Source organism: Myodes glareolus, chromosome 10, assembly GCF_982192425.1.
Source record: "Myodes glareolus chromosome 10, mMyoGla1.1, whole genome shotgun sequence".
In the NCBI taxonomy this organism is placed as follows: Eukaryota; Metazoa; Chordata; class Mammalia; order Rodentia; family Cricetidae; genus Myodes; species Myodes glareolus.
This window is the reverse complement of record NC_142035.1, coordinates 46,409,484-46,429,309: the sequence shown is the minus strand read 5'-3', so window position 1 is coordinate 46,429,309 and position 19,826 is coordinate 46,409,484. Positions and strand designations below refer to the sequence as shown.

Below are 19,826 nucleotides of genomic sequence, written 5' to 3'. Positions count from 1 at the left end.
CTCTCAAAGACCCGTGTTTTTGGGATGAGCCTGAAGCACAGCAGGGAAGGATGTAAGAATTGACAGGAGAGATTTCTGAGCCTCACAGAGGTGCTCAGAATGTCTCTGAGCACATTCGATCAACACCTCTGTGTGTTGCCTCTCTTCCTGATATTTAAATGCAATTTTGATGCCTGCCAAGTTAAATTACCTATTTGACCAATTCATGCCCTTAAGTAAAAATGATGCAATTATCCTTAATAAGTATAACTACCAACCTGTTTTCACTTGATAGGTAGAAAGTTTTATACCTTTTAATAGCATAGCTTCAAGCGAACCATTGGACTTTTCAGACAGCCAGAATCCAGCTCTCCATGGGGTGCCAGACGACACCAGAGCCTCTCCAGTCCCCTGAACAACTCGAGCTTGAAAGCAAAGCACACACATCAGAGGATGCTCTCTCACAAAATCTTACACAGAAAATCCTACATGGGTGTTGAAAAAAGGAAGCCAGTGTCCTAGTTCACCATTTCCCCCACCCATCTAGCTTAAAAGCAATAAAAACATTGTTCTTGCCTTAAGTGGCTTTGGAACAGGCCTTCTTCACCCTCTGTTCCTTGTAGTCTTCCTTCCTGGTGGTAGTAGAGTTTTCTCCGATGGCAGCCTGTTCTTAGTCTAATATGCCATTCATTCTACAAATCCAGTGTCTCCTCCTTCCTGGGTCTTTGCTGCTTGGGTCCTTCCACTGAGGTGACTTACTTTCAGCTAAATGGTGGCCTGGGAGTAGAGTGGGATGGGGGCTTCCGCTTTTCCTCCCTGTGCTTTGTTATCTGGGTGGCATCAAAGATAGATAGATAGATAGATAGATAGATAGATAGATAGATAGATAGATAGATGGGCAGGCATATGGATTGGTGGGTGGATAGGTGGGTAGATAGATAAGTAAGTAGATAGAGATAGGTAGGTAGATAGATAGAGATAGATAGATAGATAGATAGATAGATAGATAGATAGATAGATAGATAGATAGAGATGGATGGATGGATGGATGGATGGATGGATGGATGGATGGATGGATGAGCAAGCAAATGAATGGGTGGGTGGGCTGGTAGATAAGTAGACAGACAGACAGAATAAATCTGGATCAGTTAGAAGACACTGGAGTCAAAGGATTGTTGCAAAGGTGTAGTAGCTGTATTCCATGTTCTCTTGCCATAAGTGCTGAAAGTCAACAGAGTGTGGTACAGCCCTGTGATTGCAGCAGCTACAGAGAGAGGAGGGCCTGAGTTCAAGGCCTCTGGGCAACTTAGGGGGAAAGCGTCTCAAGAGTTTAGGGAAGGACTTTGCTTTTTTATTTTTGTTTTTTAATAGGGAGAAGTAAGCAAAGCTAAAAAGGAGAATGAACAAGGTGGCACAGTTAAAAAGGCCACAGCCTGTCCTTGGAAGGGGCAGCAAGGACTCTCACATGCTGGCTCAGGCTGGGTGCAGGTCAGAGTTCAGAAGACGCTTTGGCAAACTAGGGTTGTGTTCTCGCGGAGAACACTGGTGAGAAGCAAAGGATGAGAATCTGCAGGAACTTTCTGGCCTAGTTTAGGAAAGCGAGGGGATGTCCATGGATCTTCACTGCATCACACAGGTAAGAAAGGGGCCTTGAGGTGATTGCCCTTTGTTTTCCAGAACACAGACAGGGAAGGAAGACTTCTGACCCGTCTTCCAGTAGTTCCAGGTTTGTGTTGGTGATGTACCAGCATAGCTCTCATCTCAAAGGGCAGAGAGAGGGTGTAGTTGACTGTCTTTGGCTCTTTAACCCTTTTGGGGCCCGCCACCCAGCTCCTAAATAAATACACAGAGGATTTTTTTTTCTTACTTGTAAACGCCTGGCCTTAGCTGGGCTTGTTTCTAGACAACTTTTCCTAACTAAAATTATCCCATCTGTCTTTTGCCTTTTATCTTTCTCTATTCTATTTACCTTTCTTTACTTCTTACTCTGTGGCTGGCTGTGTAGCTGGTCCTTGGAGCTCTCCGCTCCTCCTTTTCTCCTTCCTTGATCCTCTCCTCCCAGATTTCTCCTTCCATTTATTCTCTCTGTCTGCCAGCCCCACCTATCTTTTCTCTGCCCATTTAGACCCATCAGGGGTTTTAGACAGGCAAAGTAACAAACAGCTTCACAGAGTTAAACAAATACAATGTAAGAGAATGCAGCACATCTTTGCTGCATTCAAACACATGTTCCACAGCGGAAGCAGATGTAACATATCTTAAAATATCCCACACGAGGGTTTACTTGGAGTCAAATGGAACACAGATTTAGGTAAGCCCCAATTCCATGTTCCAGTGTAGACGCAGAATTATGACTTTTATAGTACCAGAGCAAAGAAAGTCATACATCAAGGCATTTTCAAATACATCAGTGGAAACATTAAGTGAGTCATTATAGCATCGAGGAATGTCTCAGCTGTGGCCTCGGAAGACACTCGCAGCCTTTAGGTTTGTAGAAACTGTGGTCTTGCTAATATACTCCAAAAGGTTTTCATCTGATAGCCACGTGTTGTTGGGTCCAATTTAGAGGGGGTGAAGAATTCAGAGGCTAAGCTGGCCCAAGATCAATTAAAATTGAGTATGGGCCTGAAACATTCCAATATTTCTACAGCACTCAAACTTAGCCAGTCTTGCAGAACAATCAGCTTCTCTCTGAGACCTGTGCCACGTTTCTCTTGTTGGCAAAAAGTGGCATTCTGTGCATGTGGGAGCCACACATTAGTATACAGTCTATTGTCCTAGGAAGGCTCATTCTAGGATGTGCAGAAGATAAGGCCAAACGGTGGTCAGCCGGCAGTCTTTAGGAGAGAGGGACAGTGAGTCAAGTCCTGGAGGCAAACACTCCTGGGTCATAGCACTAAACTCTACTAGACATGTGATCACGATCTGACGCTTTACTTCTCTGTCTGTGACAGAACATGGAACAAATATATTAAAACTAATATATAAAAATCAAAATAATCAAGAACACTGGCTCCATAGAGTAAAGGCAACATACAAAGGAAAAAGGCATTTTAAGCAAATAAAATTTACACATTTTTAAAGAAACTTGGATTGATTGTACATTTCCCCCTATTTCTGCAGTGATTTGTACTCTATGGATGATCTTTCACATGTGGTATATTTAAATAAATCTATTATCTTTTCATTTCAGTGGGGTTTGTTGTTGGTGGTGGTGGTTTGATTACATTGCCATAACCTCTGTGGAATAGCTGACTTTAATTCTAGGAACAATTGACCTTCAATATCTAAATTGGCTTATCTCTTATCTATGGATGCTGACTTGGTCAGTTGTATTATATTGGTATTATACCAGATTTTAGTTTGGAAAAGAGCCACAATGCCCGAGGCTTGGGTCCCATAACCCTAGCCAGGGATGGCAAGGGAATGAAGAAAGGACGGACACAGGCAAAGAAGCTAAGGTCAGATGGGGCTCTCCAACTGCCATAGCCCGACCATTGGCATGTTTATTGTGGACAGCACAGGGGAAGGGGTGGCTAGTTGTGGTAGGATGTCTCTGTAGATGAGCAGTCTCAGGCTGTAAACAAATTGGAAGAGGAAACCATAGTTGCTGGTCTTTGCACACACTGATCAGTCATTCATATGCACAGACACTTCTTGAGCCTGGCCCGTATGTGTAAGGGCTTTGCCATGAGCCAATCTGTCTTGGAGTCCTCAACAGGCAATGCTCATGCCAAAGTAGCTGTTCTCTCGGGATCTCATTCACTCGGGGATTCCTCCTTTCCCTAAAGAGATAAATGAAAATCCAGATTATAGAAAATATATTAGATAACAATATAGTATTTTTTAAACTTTCTTTTAGTAAGATTGTCCTTTTATATACCAAATTTTAATAACAGTGATTAAAACAGGGTTAGACCTACTAGAGATGAGAATTTATGGGGCTATAAGCCTAGTCAAATCTTACTTCTTACTCTAATGATTATGAATGAAAATGGATTCTAGGAGTCACTGTAGTATTGTCCTTTTCATTCTTAGTAGATAACACAATATGGCTTACTTAATTCTTTAACCGCAGCTAACTGTACTATAGAACCCATTAAATATTAACTTAATAAATGTCAGTACTTGGGACTTGTAATGACAATTCTTGGTTGTCAATTTGACTATATCTGGGATGGATTAAAATCCAGAAATGGAGGGCACACCTGTGAGAGATTTTCTGTTTGATTTGAAGTGGGTAAATCCACTTTCAGTCCAGACTTTTGAGGTAGGAAAACACATCTTTGATCTGGATCTTAAGGCTAGAAGATATAGGCCTTTAATTCAGATCTTGAGGCAGGAAAATGCCTGCCTTTAATCCAGATCTTAAGTTGGGAAGGCAAAGCTTTAATATGGGCCATACCTTCTACTGGAAGTCTATATAAGGACATAGAAAAAAGAAGCTCGGTCTCTCCTTCTGCCCCACCCCGCCCCTGTCTGCTTGCTCTTGCCTTGACAACGCATTCATTCCTTCACTGGCACAGGAATCTACTTTTTCAGGTTTCCAGCATATGCAGAAGACCAGCTGGGACGCCCAGACTTGTGGGATTAAACAGCTACTAGATGCTTGAACTTTGCATCCACGGCTAGTCGTTGTTGGATTAGCTGGACTACAGCCTGTAAGTCATTCTAATAAATCACCTTTATATCTAGATATAGATATAGATAGATATAGATATAGGATTCATTCCATAAGTTCAGTGAAGCTGGAGAACCCTGTTTAATACAGCATTGATGAGATGGCTCAGTGTGTAAAGACATTGCCACCAAGTCTAATGACATTCTGAGTTCAAGCTCCAGGACCCACAAGACGAGAGAGAACTGACAGTAGAGGCAGTAGTTGTTTAAAAAAAAATCCTTAAATTGCTTATAATTATATACACATACACTTTTATATACAAAACATCTCTAAAAGCACAGAGACTGATGGTCCTCCTAATCCTCAGGATGAAGAGCTGAGCCTCTCAGAGGAGGGCAATTATCCAATAGGGAAAACTGCACCTGGAGCAGCAGAAGCAATCATCTCTTCAAATTAATTCTCCCCTCAAGCCTTGGGAGCCATGCTGTAGACCCAGAATCAAGACAAGGATCAAGAAGGTAACGCCTAGATCAGACCTGTGCAATTATGTATACACTGTCTTTCCAAAATACCCCTTAAATTAAAATTTCAAAAACACGTTACTTCCTGCAAAGAAAGGTCTAGGACCATCAGCCACGCTCCTTTGCCATTGTTCAGTCGCTTTAACTGGCAATGGGACAGGAAGCCATGCTTAGCAAGATGGGGCAGCTGGAACTAAGACTTTTTCCCTTAAAATTTTAGGTTTACTTTGAGCCAAAAGGAAGCTGTAGCTTACATGAGCACTTACAAGTCAGTTTTGTAATAAGTAAATGAGATTTTACACATAAGCACATAAGCACTTATAGACAGTGTGTACACACATAATCATACAAAAAAGTAGGTTTTTTAACCAGCATTTTTAATGTTGTTGTTAAGATTCTATTTCCTATAATCCTCACTGTGAAAAGAAATAGCATGAAGTTCTTTAGCAAACACATGTATCCATTATTTTACATGTAGCCCAGCCTTAATAAAAACTTTACATTTTTATATTAACATATTTTGAAAAAGAAAACATATGATTTTTACATTACCTATGACAATTATACAAATGAAATACAATTTGAATTAATTTTTTTAAATTTAGAGCCTGTTCTGGGAGGAAATCCTTATCAAAATCTATGAATATAGCATTAAATTGAAGCTTAAATGAAATCTTTATCTTACAACTCTAATGAATGTTGTTGTATGGTATATATAATTAAGATTTTAAGGTTTTAAGAAACACTTAATAGAACCAATATAACATTTTACTATTTTGTTTTATTTTTCAAGATAGGGTTTCTCTGTGTAGCTCTGACTGTTTTGGAACTCGCTCTGTAGAACAGGCTGGCCTCTGACTCACAGAAATCCTTCTGCCTCTGTCTCCTGAGTGCTGGAATTAAGGGCATGCACTACCACTGCCTGGCTAATACTTTACTAGGATTTAAGAAGTTCTGGGTACTTAGGTTTATAAGGCAGTATGCATTTATCAGGCTTTTAATACATCACCAAAATATTCACATCAATAAATATGCACATGTGTATTTTAATTAAGTATAAAAATAATTTTAGCACCCAACAAAAATGATTGGACAAAATCAAAGTGGCTGCATTTTTTATACAAACAACATAAGCAAACAATTTTCATAGACACGATGGAGTTGCATTTATGTCACTATCTCTTTAAGATGTGAAGACGACAACACAAAGAATCCAAGAGTGGTTTGTCATGTAGACTTAAGGAAGTATATTTTTCTATTGTTAAGAAATAGTTAACCACAGGTATAGTGATGCACAACTTTCATCTCTGAGACGGGTGGTTCTCTCAGTTCCAGGCCAGCCTAGACTACAGAGCAAGTTCCAGGACAACCAGGACTACACAGAGAAACCCTGTCTTGAGAAGAAAAAAAAAACTCCAAAAAGAAGAAGAAGAAGAGAGTTGGCAGAAAGATGTCTTTCCCAATGAAAATGGTATTTTAGTGGTATTTTAAGTCAAAACTTTTATTCTTTTAAACTTATTGCTACTAAGTTATATTTCACATGCTTGCTGTGTGTCTACAAGGAGAAGAAAGAAGTAAAACAGGTAGGGAGTCTTAGCTCAGGCATCCTGTGCTGGTTCAATGTTAGTCTGGGTAGTTTCAGCCCTAGATCTGGCAAGGCTGGCCCATCCCCCACAGCTGTTTACCCGGAATTTGGTCATTACCAGCTGACTCAGGGCTCCTTTCCCCTGGACATCCCCAGAGACTTTGGGGCCGGGAGTGCTCTGTCCAGTGCAAAGGGTAAAGACAAAGAAATATTTAACAGCTGGTTCTTAACCTTGCACAGAGCAAGAATATAGGGTTAAACTCATCTGTTTAGACCCAAGAAATCCCATCATGAGGGAGGAAGGCAACAAGGTTCTGTCATTCAAATCTCAGGGTCCCAAAGGACAAGGAGACAGGAAAGAAGGAAGCAAAGAGCTTTTAAGACTTCAGAGGAAGAAAAAGTACAGAAGCAGTTGTCCCCGTGTCTGCCGTGTCCTCTCTGAGGAAGGAAGGCATTGTCTACTGTGTCTCAGGACTCTCTTGGAGGCAAGAGACTAGTATGGGACATTAAAGGGATCATTGCTGACAATGTCCCCAGAAAAGTCATGTCTTGCCGTCTGACCCAGAAACAGGATGGCTAAGTCTACAGCAGTTTGGGTTTTGGTGCCAGTGGTACTTAACATTAAGAAAGAATAAGAAAACAAAACATACAAACAAAAAACACATGTAAAGGAACCAGGAAAAACAAAACGTGCAAATCAGTGGGACAGAGCTGCCTTCCAGCAGGCAGGGAAAACCAGGAGGTAAGGGAAGCCTTAAGCAGACAGGAAAATTCATCAACCATGCTTCAAGATGCATCTCCTCTCAAGGCCAAAACGGAAACCAAGACATCTACAAGGGTCTAAAAGCAAACAAAACCAGAAACAAATCAACAGAAATGAAAATGTATCAAAAGCAATCAAAATAGATACTTGGAAGCAAACCCTGGGGAAGCAAGAAAACAAATGATCCAATCAAAAGTTATGTTTGGATGGGGGGAGGGGGGTTAGAGAGGATATCCAAATGGATTACTTGAGAATAAGAAGTTTATTAAAGGAGTTATTAACAACCTGAATACACACGCAAGGAGGCAACAGCATGTCCCAGACTCCAAGAATTCAAGTCCCAGCACCAGAGACAGGCATCACGGTGGGATCTCTAAGGAGAATCAGAGCCCACATTACAGATCTCTTTTTAGACCTTTTGAGGATGGAGGGTTCATAGCAAGACCTCACAGCTAGGCTCACTGCTCCCCAGGCAAAGGAAGAGGGTGAGGAGCAAGATGTGGTACTCCCAAGGTTCCTCGGGGTTCACAGACAGTGTCTCATTAGGGTGCCTGGCAGTGTCTGCCAAAGGAGGTATATTAGTTACATGTCTATTGCTGTGTTGGAAACCCACGATCAAGGCAGCTTAGAGAAGAGTTTGAGCTTTTATGGTTCCAGAGAGACAAGAGTCCATGATGGCAGAGCGGAGACATGGGAAGGAGTGGCAGGCATGGTAGCAGGAGCAGAAAGCTGAGCACTCACATCCTGAAACACGTACACATACACACACACACACACACACACACACACACACTCACACACACTCACACACACACACACACACACACACACACACTGAACAGAGAGAGCAAATCCCAAGTGGCCCAGTCTTTCAGCTCTCAGAGCCCACACCTCCAATGACATAATTCCTTCAACAATGCCATACCTCCTGAGCTTCCTAAACAGAACCACCAACTGGGGACCAGACATTTGAGTGCCCTAGACTGTGAGGGGGGACATGGCATTCAAACCACCACAAAGCATCTGTGAACCTGGATTCTAACATTACATTCTTTCAACAAATAAGATCCTACGGCCTCAGTTCGGAATAAATGGACCATTGACCAAATCCAGAGAGGTTCAAGAGAGTTTCAGAAATAATTCACCAAAATTCTCCTGAGGAACTAATAGCGGGTGGCTTGTGCTCAGTGGGTCCCTTCAGATATCTCTCTTCCACCCAGGTGACTTCTCTGATGAAACACAACTTTCCTTTGCACTTGGGGTCACACCATGTGCTCTAAGCCAGGTACGGCTGCGTGTCCTTAGTAAGCCAATTTTAAAAAGCCAAATCAAAGGTAGAAAGCAGAAAAGGGAGAGGTAGTCAATGTGGCCACACTGGGAAGATGGACTTGTAAGATGGGTTTGGGGGTGAGAAGTTCATGGGATTTCTTTGTCCCCCAAGTTCAATAACATTCTCACATCAAAGAAGACAAATGATTTATTATGGAGCCAAATATGAGTAATCATGGCCTGGGAACACAGATTTATAACACTCCAAATTCCACGTTCCGATACAGAAGCAGTTTTTAAAAGATGGTTATGGCTCCAGAACAAGGAAAGTCATAAATCAAGACTCTTCTAATATATTGGTGGACACATCAGAAAGGTGGGCTGCAGAAAAGTGAAGACCCCATGTTACAGGCCTCGGGTGCTCTCTAATGGCACTCAGCTTTGGGGGTGGTGGAAGCTAGTGGTTTGCCAAGCTGATATACATTCCAAAGAAAAACTAGTGCCCTGATTGTGCGTTCCAAGCCAGCTACATAATGCCACAAAGGATCTTGGGAGGGCAAAAGATGGCTTTGAATGGAGTTAAAGACAGCCTGAGATCTCTTTGACTCTGGACTAGGAACATTCCAAGCTCTCCACAATCACTGCAGAGCTAATAAGTCAATTAGTCTTGAGAAGGTTTCAATTGACGGTGTGGCTCCTTTCTAGGAACTTCATTCCCAGGGTGAAGATAAAGGTTATCAATGGTCACCGTCAAAGCTGGGTGTCAAGCAGTCAGCACACTGTGGGATGCTTTGCTGTCCTACTGCAGAAATCATGTGCGTTGACATAAAGAGCAGGCAGTTTGTCCCACGTAGGTCTCCAGGGGCCTTTCTCTTCATCCTTCTCAGCTCATACAACTTGAAGGCAGCCGTGAACTGGGAGCTAGGCAAATCCAGAAGAAAATGGATTCTTTTGATATTGCTGTTCCCTATTACCAGGGCTGTTGACATCAAAACCTGGACTCTGGTACTCCAGTCTAATTATTCTCAGCAGCGTGCCCTCAATACAACAAACTAAAGAGCCACTAACAGAAAGCAGAGAAATGAGATGCATTAGTGCAGTGTTGCCAAGGCTAGCGCCAACTTGAGGTTCTTGACCTGCTTCTGACTCCTGAGTGTTTGGGTTCCAAGCAGGTGCCACCATTGCACCACCCTTATGTCTACAATCTTAATACACTCTGTTCCTTTCCTTTGTATTTCTTGATTTCTGATGCTGGAAATTCCAGAGTGACATTAAATTATAGGAATGACTTTAGGCGTTAGGCTTGTCTATCCCTCATTTCAGTTGGGAGACATGCAATAGTCATCATAAAATATGACTTAGCTATTGGGAGCCTCATGCTGATAAGTCTATCATTTAGCAAACCAAATAATTTACTTTGGCCTCTAATTTTATCAAATACTTATATATACATGAAGACAGCCATGTTTCTCTACTCATCTCTGCTGATGTGATACATTTTACTATTTGGCATCCTATAGTTAAAGTGTCCTTGGATTGGGCGTTGGGTCATTCCCAAATGAGCATCTGAATTTGCAGTGCTGGAAGTTGCTTCAGAATGTCTGCATATATTCCTAAGTGAATCTGACTTAGACTTATCGTGATACCATGGTGTGTATTACTCATCATTCTCTAGAGGAACAGAGCCCGTGGGAGATGATGGACTATTAGTCAGCTTTAAACTAGTAACAACAGCTAATTCACACCTAAGAAACTGAGAACCCAGAAGTTCCTTGGCCCTTGAGGCCTCAATAGTGTGGTCCCCCAAATCAGGGTGGGCCTTCCCACCACCAATCAAAGCATTCAAGACACGTCTTCTGATTAGGTCCCCAATTCGTGTGAATTGAGGCAAGTTGACACAGAAACCTACCATAACCCTGCATTCTGGCACCAAAGCAATCATAGTTTAATAGAGCAAACTGGTGCATTCTCATCTTTTGTTATGTACTGGGAAACATGTGATCTAGGACAGGAATGATCTCTCCTATTCCCACATCACTGGTCCTTGCACGTTTCTGGATTGGTAGAGACATTCTATTCTGGGCTGTCCAATGTGGCAACTACTTGTCCCGTGCAACTTCTGGGTATTTGAAATCAGTTAAAGCTCTGAGTTTTGAGTCTTACTTAATCAATTTAGGTTTAAATAGACACACTTGATCATTCTATTGTTGACTATTGAACTGTACAACACAACTTTAGAGTTTGAATGGAATAATTCACGACATCCTACCCAGTGCCCGTTTCCACTATTATTCTTAGTTTTCTGTCTATAAAGCATTTCTAAGCTTGACCACCAGAGAGGAAAAAAAGATCTTAGAAAGAAACCCTTATTTTGAGTCTCAATTTTACTTGTTTGAGTCAGAGTCTCATATTAGCCCAGACTGGCCTGGAACATACCACAGAAGGATGACCTTTGCCTCCCAAATGTTGGGTAACAAACAACCGAGCTTTCCAGTGTTTAAGCTTACAGTTTTGTATCATATTCCTACAATGTTTTTTTGTTAGCCATATTAATTCTCATACTGCTTCTAATTCCATCTCTCCTCCCTGCAGGATCCCATTGGTATTTGTGTCATTTGTTTCTTTGATTAAGCTTGCCAAGACAGATTCTTCCATGGGATCTCAACTCAGAGGCACTACCAAACAAAGGAGAACTTGAGACCTTGAACAAGTGCCCCATCCCAGCCTCGGGACCTTACCTCTACCCTCATTCTTAGGACCCTCCCGCTGTCATGCACGTCCATTTCCCCACAATGCATCTTCAGTCTTCCTCTTTGCCTGTTGAATTCTCCCATGGGAGAAATTCTCTCGGAAGTCTCTTGGAAGTCTTCAATTTTTTCCTAATCCTTTTCCTGCCTCTCCCTTCCTCCCTCGCTGTGTTGGTTATCTATTGTTCCATAACAAATTAGCTCCAGATTTAGCAAGCTAAACAGAACTAAACACTATCTCACTAGGAACCTAGGAGTGGCTTAGCAGGATAGATCTGAGTCAGGGTAGCTCATGATATTGACTAGGGTGCCATTATTGGATTCTTACTGACTCAGGACTCTCACACGGCTGTTGGTCAGAGGGCCTCAGTTCCTCCCTATATGGGCTTCTCCACAGGTCACTTGCAATATGGATGCTTGAGTTCTTCCAAAAGAAAGAAAGAGCAACCAAAATAGATTATTGCTCATCTTATTACTTCTGCTATATGCTCTTGGTCATACAGACAAGGTCCCAGGGCAATATGGATTCCATCAGGCCCTTGGAAAGCACCTTGAAGGTGGAGCAAGACAGGGTTTTTGGCATGGTTCAGCTGGTACATAGTTCATGGTTCAGCACCAGCAGCTGAGCCTGACAGTCTAAGTTCAGTCCCTGAGAGTCACATGATGGAAGGAGAAAACCTACTCCTGAAAGTTGACCCCTGACCTCCACACATTAAATAATAAGTAAATAAATGTAATACAAAGAAAAGCTGTTTCTATCTGATTCCTGGTATATCTGCACGCTGCAGTCAAGTCTTCTCAACATTCTGGGAAATGTTCTCAGATTTTCTCCCTAAATCACTAATTTTATTTTAGGCAGGCCTCATTCTTTTTCTTTCTTTCTTTAACTGCCTTTGAAGAAGTGTTTTGTTTAGTGATGTGACCTTAGCTCAAACTCCATATTCTCTTGCCTCAGCTTCCTGAGTTTTGCAGGTTGATGGCTTGTTCTTATTAATTAGACACAAACTAGAGTCATTTGGGAAGTAATAACCCCAGTTTGAGGAACTGGGTCCATCATACTGGCCTGTAGACTAGTCTGTGGGCATCTTCTTGACAAGTGATTGATGTGGGAGTGTCCAGCCCACTGCGGGCAGCAACACCCTTGGGCAGGTGGCCCTGGGTCATCTCAGAAAGCAGGTTGAGTAAACCAGTGAGCAGCATTCCCCCACGCTCTGCTCAGTTCCTGCCTTCAGGTTCCTGCTTGTGTTCCTGCCCTTACTTCCTTCACAATGGACTATCATCTAGATGGCAAAGTAAACCCCTCCTCCTCAAGTTGCTTGGTCAGAGTGTGTGTCCCAGCAACAGCATCCGCCCTTCATCTCTTTCAGATCGTGCCCTAGTTACACTGACAACATTTTGTTGGTGCTTTGAAAACTTGACCCTTTTTTATCTATTTTTCCCCAACAAAAGAAACTTCCCTTCCATGTATCTCAACTTCCCATCTCTTAGCTATCAAGCACTTTCTTAGCTGCCAGACTCAGGGTGGGTGTTACAAAAAATTTTCAAGGCAGAGTCTCAGTCTATAGCCTAGGCTGGTCTGTTTGTTACCAAAACTGGCCCCAAACTCACAACAATCCCTGCATCAACCTTCTAAGAGCTGGTATTAGTTATTAGTCACCACGCCTGGTTTCTTCTTCTTCCTTTTTGTTTCATTCATTTTTACAAAGAAAGGTCCAGCTAGCTCTGCTGTGTGGATTGTAATCTCCTTACAGTGAGATTCTGGGCTACGTCTATCTGTAGCTCAGTTCCTAGCTGTGAGGGCCAGTGGATATAAATTTGACTGACCCGCCAGGCAAGAGAGACAAAGAAACCAGAATCACGTGTTCTTCCTGACAAGGGACCTTTCTTCTTCTCTGGGTGAATTAACTTTCTGTTACCAACTTGCTGTGTGACTCTGCAGTAAGTTTAGCCCTACACAAAAGGAGGTCTGGTCTTTGTGTTGGCTGCAGAGAAGCATTCTGTGCCAAATCTGGTGGTAGTGTGGTTTTGTCTAAGATGTGGCTGACGACACTGGGTTAAGTCTTCTGTGGTGGCCATTCCAGAAAGACCAGCCATGTGGCACTGTCAGCTGACCTGGAGACCGAGCTCAAGCCGACATCATAAAATCTCAGTGAGGATGGTCCAGGCCCTGACACTCTGGTGAGCTTCTCTGGTCAGCAATACTCGATAAACATGATATTAGGGCTGGTAGTGTGTCACAGCCTGACTCCCTAGGAGGGAGCAATGGAGCTCCACATCTAGAACTCCGCTATACCTGCTCCATGTTTCTCCTCCTTTGAATGAATCCAATAGCTTCCAATGAATCCTCTGAGACTTTTAATGGCTTACCCAAATTTACGGTTTTTTGAAGATCCCCTAAAACTTAAAATTGGCAATAGATGTGGTTTTGTATGGAAACTGTGCCCTCAACCATCACAGCCAGCTAAGCCCAGGTTGTTGGCTATTCCAAGTTCCAGCCGGACACCACTCCCTTCCTAAGTGTAATGGAGTAATAAAAATGCTACAGATCCAAGTAGCTGCAGGGGGCAGTGGGCCATGCCACAGGTCCCCGAAGGCAGCTGGTCCCAGGCAGGGAGCCATGCAGCAGGCAAGAGACAACCCGATAGGTACACCATGCAGCGTGAGGTTAGATATTTATTTAGCGGGTTATGGAGGGGGAAGGGAGAAGGGGAGAAGAGCAGAGAGGCAGAGAGAGAGAGAGAAAGAGAGAGAGAGAGAGAGAGAGAGAGAGAGAGACAGAAGCTGCCTCTTCGAGAGGGAGATAGAAAAGGAAGAGACACAGGATGAAAGCTGAACATCAGCTTGCCTCGGGGTTGAGGGAGGGAGTGGGCATGGCTTGTATCTTAAAGAGACAGAACAAATCATTACACTAAGGCTGTCACCTTATGTTGGCAAAGGACAGTCCTATAGATGCCAGACAGAGGGCAGACCAAATTCCCCACATGCCTTATCCTTCATCAGTTGAATTAAAGGACCCCATCTGAGTCTCAGCCCCTCATCAAGACAGGACTCAGGGCATGGCCTGGATCCCTTCCCAGCTGCAGAGCATGTGCTTCAGCTAACACAATCCTTGCCATCCAGCACAGGCGTCCACATACTTCTTCCTGAGAGGTCTCCCCCACCTCTAACACTCACCTGGTCATTCGTAAAGATACCATGATTTTACAGCCTCAACAGAAACAGATGGAATGGATCTAAAACAAGATTCAAACTAATTTGAAATATAATGTTTACTGGAGGAGGGGGAGACTGGAATGTCTTACTCTCAGCCACTTCCCATCTGTCTGTCCTCCCCAAATTTGCCCTCCCCGCCCCTTCATTCGACATCCAATTGTCTTTCTTGCCTAAGGTTCTCCCTCTAAGTGTTAGCTCACCATAGAGACCAGAGTTACTAACAATAGAAAATTTGGTGTCCATGACAACCAGAAAAACCCCAAGGCAGTGGCTTATTTTAACCATTTTCTTGCTCCTCATAGACTTTGCTGGTTGCTATACGTGATAAGCAAGCACGCTGCGGCAGACAGGCAGACAGGAAATGTCCCTGCTGTTGGCTGGAAGAGGTGGCACAATGTTTTCTGTATCAGAGATGTTGTGTGTCTTGTTGAGGAGAGAAGGATAACTTCCTGTTAGCGATACCAGAAAGGGACTTGGATTCCTCGCCTTTAATACTCAACTGAGTGTTCCTCACATGGGCTCAGCCCCCAGCTTGGCTAGTCAGCTTAGTTAGAGGTCACCCAGGTCAGCACTCCAGGGTCACCAGGCACACAGAGGGCCGAGAAGGAAAAAAGGAAAAGCGGGCTGTGGGTTGGTGATGAATACTGCTGGGTTTGCCTGGGGGGGTGAGAGAGGTAAGAACAAAACCAGAGACTCTACAGTGTGAGTCTGGGACCCCCGGGACCACACAGAGAAACCCTGTCTCAAAACAAGCAAAACAACAACAAAGCAGGAACTCAGTCTTCCTGTGGAAACTTTGGGACATCAGCTAAAGAGTGAGAGTTTATGTCAAAGTCGGGCTTCTGCGGGACAGTACACTCATCCCTGGGTAGCTTCATTTTAGGGTCCTCCCACACAGACAGACATCATGACCACATGTGTTCAGTCCCTTATATAAATGGCATAGTGTGCGTATGTAAGTACTGTACAACCTTCTGTATAGTTCAGATCACCTCTGGATTATTTAACACCTAATATAATGAAAGTAGTTGTTATACTCGGCTACTAAGGAAATAATGGCAAGGAAAGAGGTCGGAATGTTCGGTACGACACAAGTTCACGTGGGGGTATGAGTGCATGTGAGCTTGTGTGCATCATGTGGTTCTAGGGATATCAGGTTTGTTTGTTCATGGTTTTTGTTTGTGGAGCCTGGGGCCTTGTATATGCCAGGCAAGCACCCTACCACTGAGCTATATTCCCAAAGGCCTTTTGCTTTTTTATTGTACTAAGTTTCTCTTGCTCTTGCTAGTGTATATCCCAGACAGGCCTTGAATTTAAACTCACAACCCACCTATCTCAGTCTCCTCAGTACCTAGGATCACAAGTTTATCTTTTTTGCTTCTCTCTCTCTCTCTCTCTCCCCCTCTTCCTCCCTCTCTCTGTGGGGCAGGGCAGGGTCTCACCCTTGAGCCCTGACTTGACACTCACTATTTAGCCTGGGCTAGCCTCAAACTCACAGCTCACAGCCATCATACTGGGATTACAAGCCATGCCACATCTGGCTTTCCCTTCACCTGTCCGCCCTCCCTCCCTCACTGACTTACTGAGCTTGGATGTCTTGTTTGGTTTTGTCTTCTTTATTCACCACGAGTGAAATACTGACATTCACACAACCTTACCCTTCCTTGCCCTCACTCACCAAGCAAAATCCTGAGGCTTGCTTAATTAACACTCACTTGTCGGTTAATATTTTAGTGCTTTTAAGAAAAGAGGAAGAACACAGAGCCCATGACTTAGTGGCTGGAGAAGGCCCTAGCTCACTCACCATCACTGGGGTGCAATCAAGAAACATGAATGGAAAGTTCCCTGGTCTGACGGTGAACAGCTTTCATCCATCCCAGCAATTTCTCGAGAACTGGGAGATCCAGTTGAAAGAAGGTTCGTTGAAGGAAAAAGCTGCACAAATCGAAGACAATTAACTTCTCAGAACCACCAGATACCCGAAGTCATGGGATAAGCACTTTCCTGATGTCTTTTAGAAAGACACCAGGAACTCAAGAGATGTAGCTCTCAGGACTTTCTCGGCCAGAATGCAAGTCATTAGGATCAATACACGGGCAAGAGCACTTCCATTATTGATTTGGTGAATTGCAGACGTTTGAATACAAACCAGGGTGGGAGTGACTCCCCCTCGCTCTGCCTGGAAGGGTGACTGCTGTGGAAGGAAGGGGGCGAGCTTGTGTGGCTTCACACCACAGACCCCACCAACTTCCTCAAGTTGTTCGCTGACTTCCCTCTCACACCCAATTAGTAAACATTTAAAACATTAAAAACAAACTGAGCGTGGTTGAGTGTGAGAGGAGAGAACCCATGCCAGCCTGAGCAATGAAGTAAGGTCTAGGGAGTCTTATTACACCGCAAGGTCTGTTTCAAAAAAATAAAAATGCATATAAATATGCTGTGGGCTAATGCTCTTGTACGCTGTACAGATTTGTCACTTGTATTCGTTAAATAAAATGCTGATTGGCCAGTAGCCAGGCAGGAAGTATAGGCAGAGAGACCAGACTAGGAGAATTCTGGGAAGAGGAAAGGCTGTCTGCAGTCACCAGTCAGACACAGAGGAAGCAAGATGAGAATGTCTCACTGATAAAAGGTACCAAGCTACGTGGCTAACATAGACAAGAATTGTGGGTTAATTTAAGTTATAAGAACTAGTTAATAACAATCCTGAGTTGATAGACCAAACAGTTTATAACTGTTATAAGCCTCTGTGTGTTTCTTTGGTACTAAATGGCTGCAGGACCAGAAAAGACTATGTAAACTCTGTCTACATAAATACAGTTATAGATTGAGAGACAGATGTAAGCTGGTACCAGAAATACTACATAGTTGGGGGTTTGGGAAATGACTCAATGGTTAAGAGCGCATACCGCTCTTCCAGAGAACCTGAGTTCAGTTCCCAGCACCCGTATCAGGTAGCTCACAACTGTCTGTAACTCTAGTTTCTGGGGGATCTGATACTTCTGAACTCTGGGCACTTACATTCGTGTGTGCATACTCCCCAAACACATACACGTATTTAAAAATAATAAAAATAAATGTAAAAAATACTATATAGTCAAAGGAGGCTATTTCTAGTAACGTAAGATTAGTTCAATATTGGTAAATCATACTATTTATCATATTACCAGCTAGATAGGGAAATTCACATGATAGTTACCATAAAAGCAGAAAGCATTCAACAATGTTCAACTCTTTTACAATGAAAGCCTAGAAATCAGAGGGAATGCATTTGCCAGCAATCATGAGGACCTGAGTTCAAATCCTCAGAACCCATGAAACGCAGCATAAGGTAGGCTGTGATTATATAACCCCAGTGATCCTACACTCATACAGGAGGTTCAAACAGGAAAATCTCTGGAGCTGCTGGATAGTGAGCCTGCATGCATAACCAGTGTTAGAGGGGGAACAGACACAGTGAGGAACAGGGCAGCGAGGACAGACCACGGGCAGTGTACTGGCATTTGACATGGGCAGAAAGGCATTCAGGAAAATGGTTAACCTTTGCCACAAAAGAAAATAATGTGGCCAGGTGTCCACGGTACACAGAAGTTAACTCAACATGAATTATAGACCTAAATATAAAACTAAGGTTTTAAGAGGAGGGCTTTTAGGGAGGTCTGGAAAGATGACTCTGTGGTTAGAGCATTTGCTACTCTTTAAAGGACCTGAGTTCCACTCCCAGCACCCACATCTGATAGCCCACAACTGTCTGTAACTCCAGCCCTGGGGTATGTAACACCCTCTTCTGGCCTCCAAGGGAACCCACATGTAAAGAGATATACATTCATGCAAATAGTTAGAATTTAAAATCCGCGTCCCAAGCCAGGCAATGGTGGTGCAGGGCTTTAATCCCAGCACTCGGGAGGTAGAGGCAGGCAGAGCTCTGTGAGTTTGAAGCAAGCCTGGTCTGCAGGAGCTAGTTCCAGAACAGGCTCCAAAGCTACAGAGAAACCCTGTCTCGAAAAACAAAATAAATAAACAAACAAATAAATAAATAAATCCCCCCCTCTAATTTTTTAATCTATTTGAGGAAAACAGAAACAAACAAATGAAATCTATGTAACTTTGGGTCTGATGATGATATTTTAGATATAATGTCAAAGGCACAGCCCAAACATTCTTGGTGGAAATATGGGTTGCCAGAGACTTTGGGGGAGAAAGAAAGCAAATTAATCAAACTTTAAAATGGATAATATTTTTCAGTAGAACAGCCCCATAGCCACACGGCAGTGTGAAAAGACACCCCCACGGCCATGCCGCAGTGTGTGCAGACACCCCCACGGCCACGCCGCAGTGTGTGCAGACACCCCCACGGCCACGCCGCAGTGTGTGCAGACACCCCCACGGCCACGCTGCAGTGTGTGCAGATATCCCCACGGCCACGCTGCAGTGTGTGCAGATATCCCCACGGCCACGCTGCAGTGTGTGCAGACACCCCCATGGCCACGCCGCAGTGTGTGCAGACATCCCATGGCCATATCGCAGTGTGTGGTGGACTTGAAGCTTCCCCCACGGAGAGGGAGTGCAAAAATCCCCACTAGGGCCTAAGCTTGGAGTTCTGTCAGCTCTGAGGAGGAAGAAGTAAAAGATGGGAAGGAGTCACAGGGGTCTCAATGATTGTTCACCCAGGATGCCTGGCAGGACCGAAATAGACTAAGCAGAAAGGCCTGTGTTAGCGTGTGTCAGCGTGAGCCTCACAGCAACTCCGGCCCCAAAGGGCAGCACACACCCTGCGGAGGTCTCACACAGTTACAGCTCCTACACTAGTGTGGTGGTTTGAAAGAAAATGGTCCCCATAGGGAGGGGCACCACTGGGAGGTGTGGCCTTGTTGTAGCAAGTGTGTTACTGTGGAGGCGGCACCAGCCTTGAGGTTGTTTTTAATTCAAGATTCTCTCACTGTAACTGTCATCTTGCCTGCAAGATGTAGCACTTTCAGCTCTAGCACCACTAAGCCACCATTCTCCCCTTCACGATGCTGATGGACGGAACCCGCTAAACTGTGAGCCACCCCCAATCGAATGCTTTCTTTACAAGTGTTATTGTAGTCATGGTGTCTCTTGACAGCAATAGTAACCCTAACTAAGA

At 43.7% G+C, this 19,826-nt stretch overlaps 1 long non-coding RNA gene across 2 annotated transcripts; it reads left to right on the top strand.

The window, feature by feature from the left end:
• Positions 1–1,498: 1,498 nt before the first annotated feature.
• On the top strand, positions 1,499–17,256 carry LOC125413738 (uncharacterized). 2 transcript variants are annotated; one of them, XR_015003968.2, is made up of 5 exons: positions 1,499–1,615; positions 4,522–4,640; positions 4,968–5,118; positions 6,451–6,592; positions 16,433–17,256. It is a non-coding gene; the product is annotated as an uncharacterized LOC125413738 (long non-coding RNA). The 2 variants fall into 2 exon arrangements; XR_015003967.2 differs by lacking the exon at positions 16,433–17,256 and adding an exon at positions 11,331–12,233.
• The last annotated feature ends 2,570 nt before the right edge of the window (positions 17,257–19,826 follow it).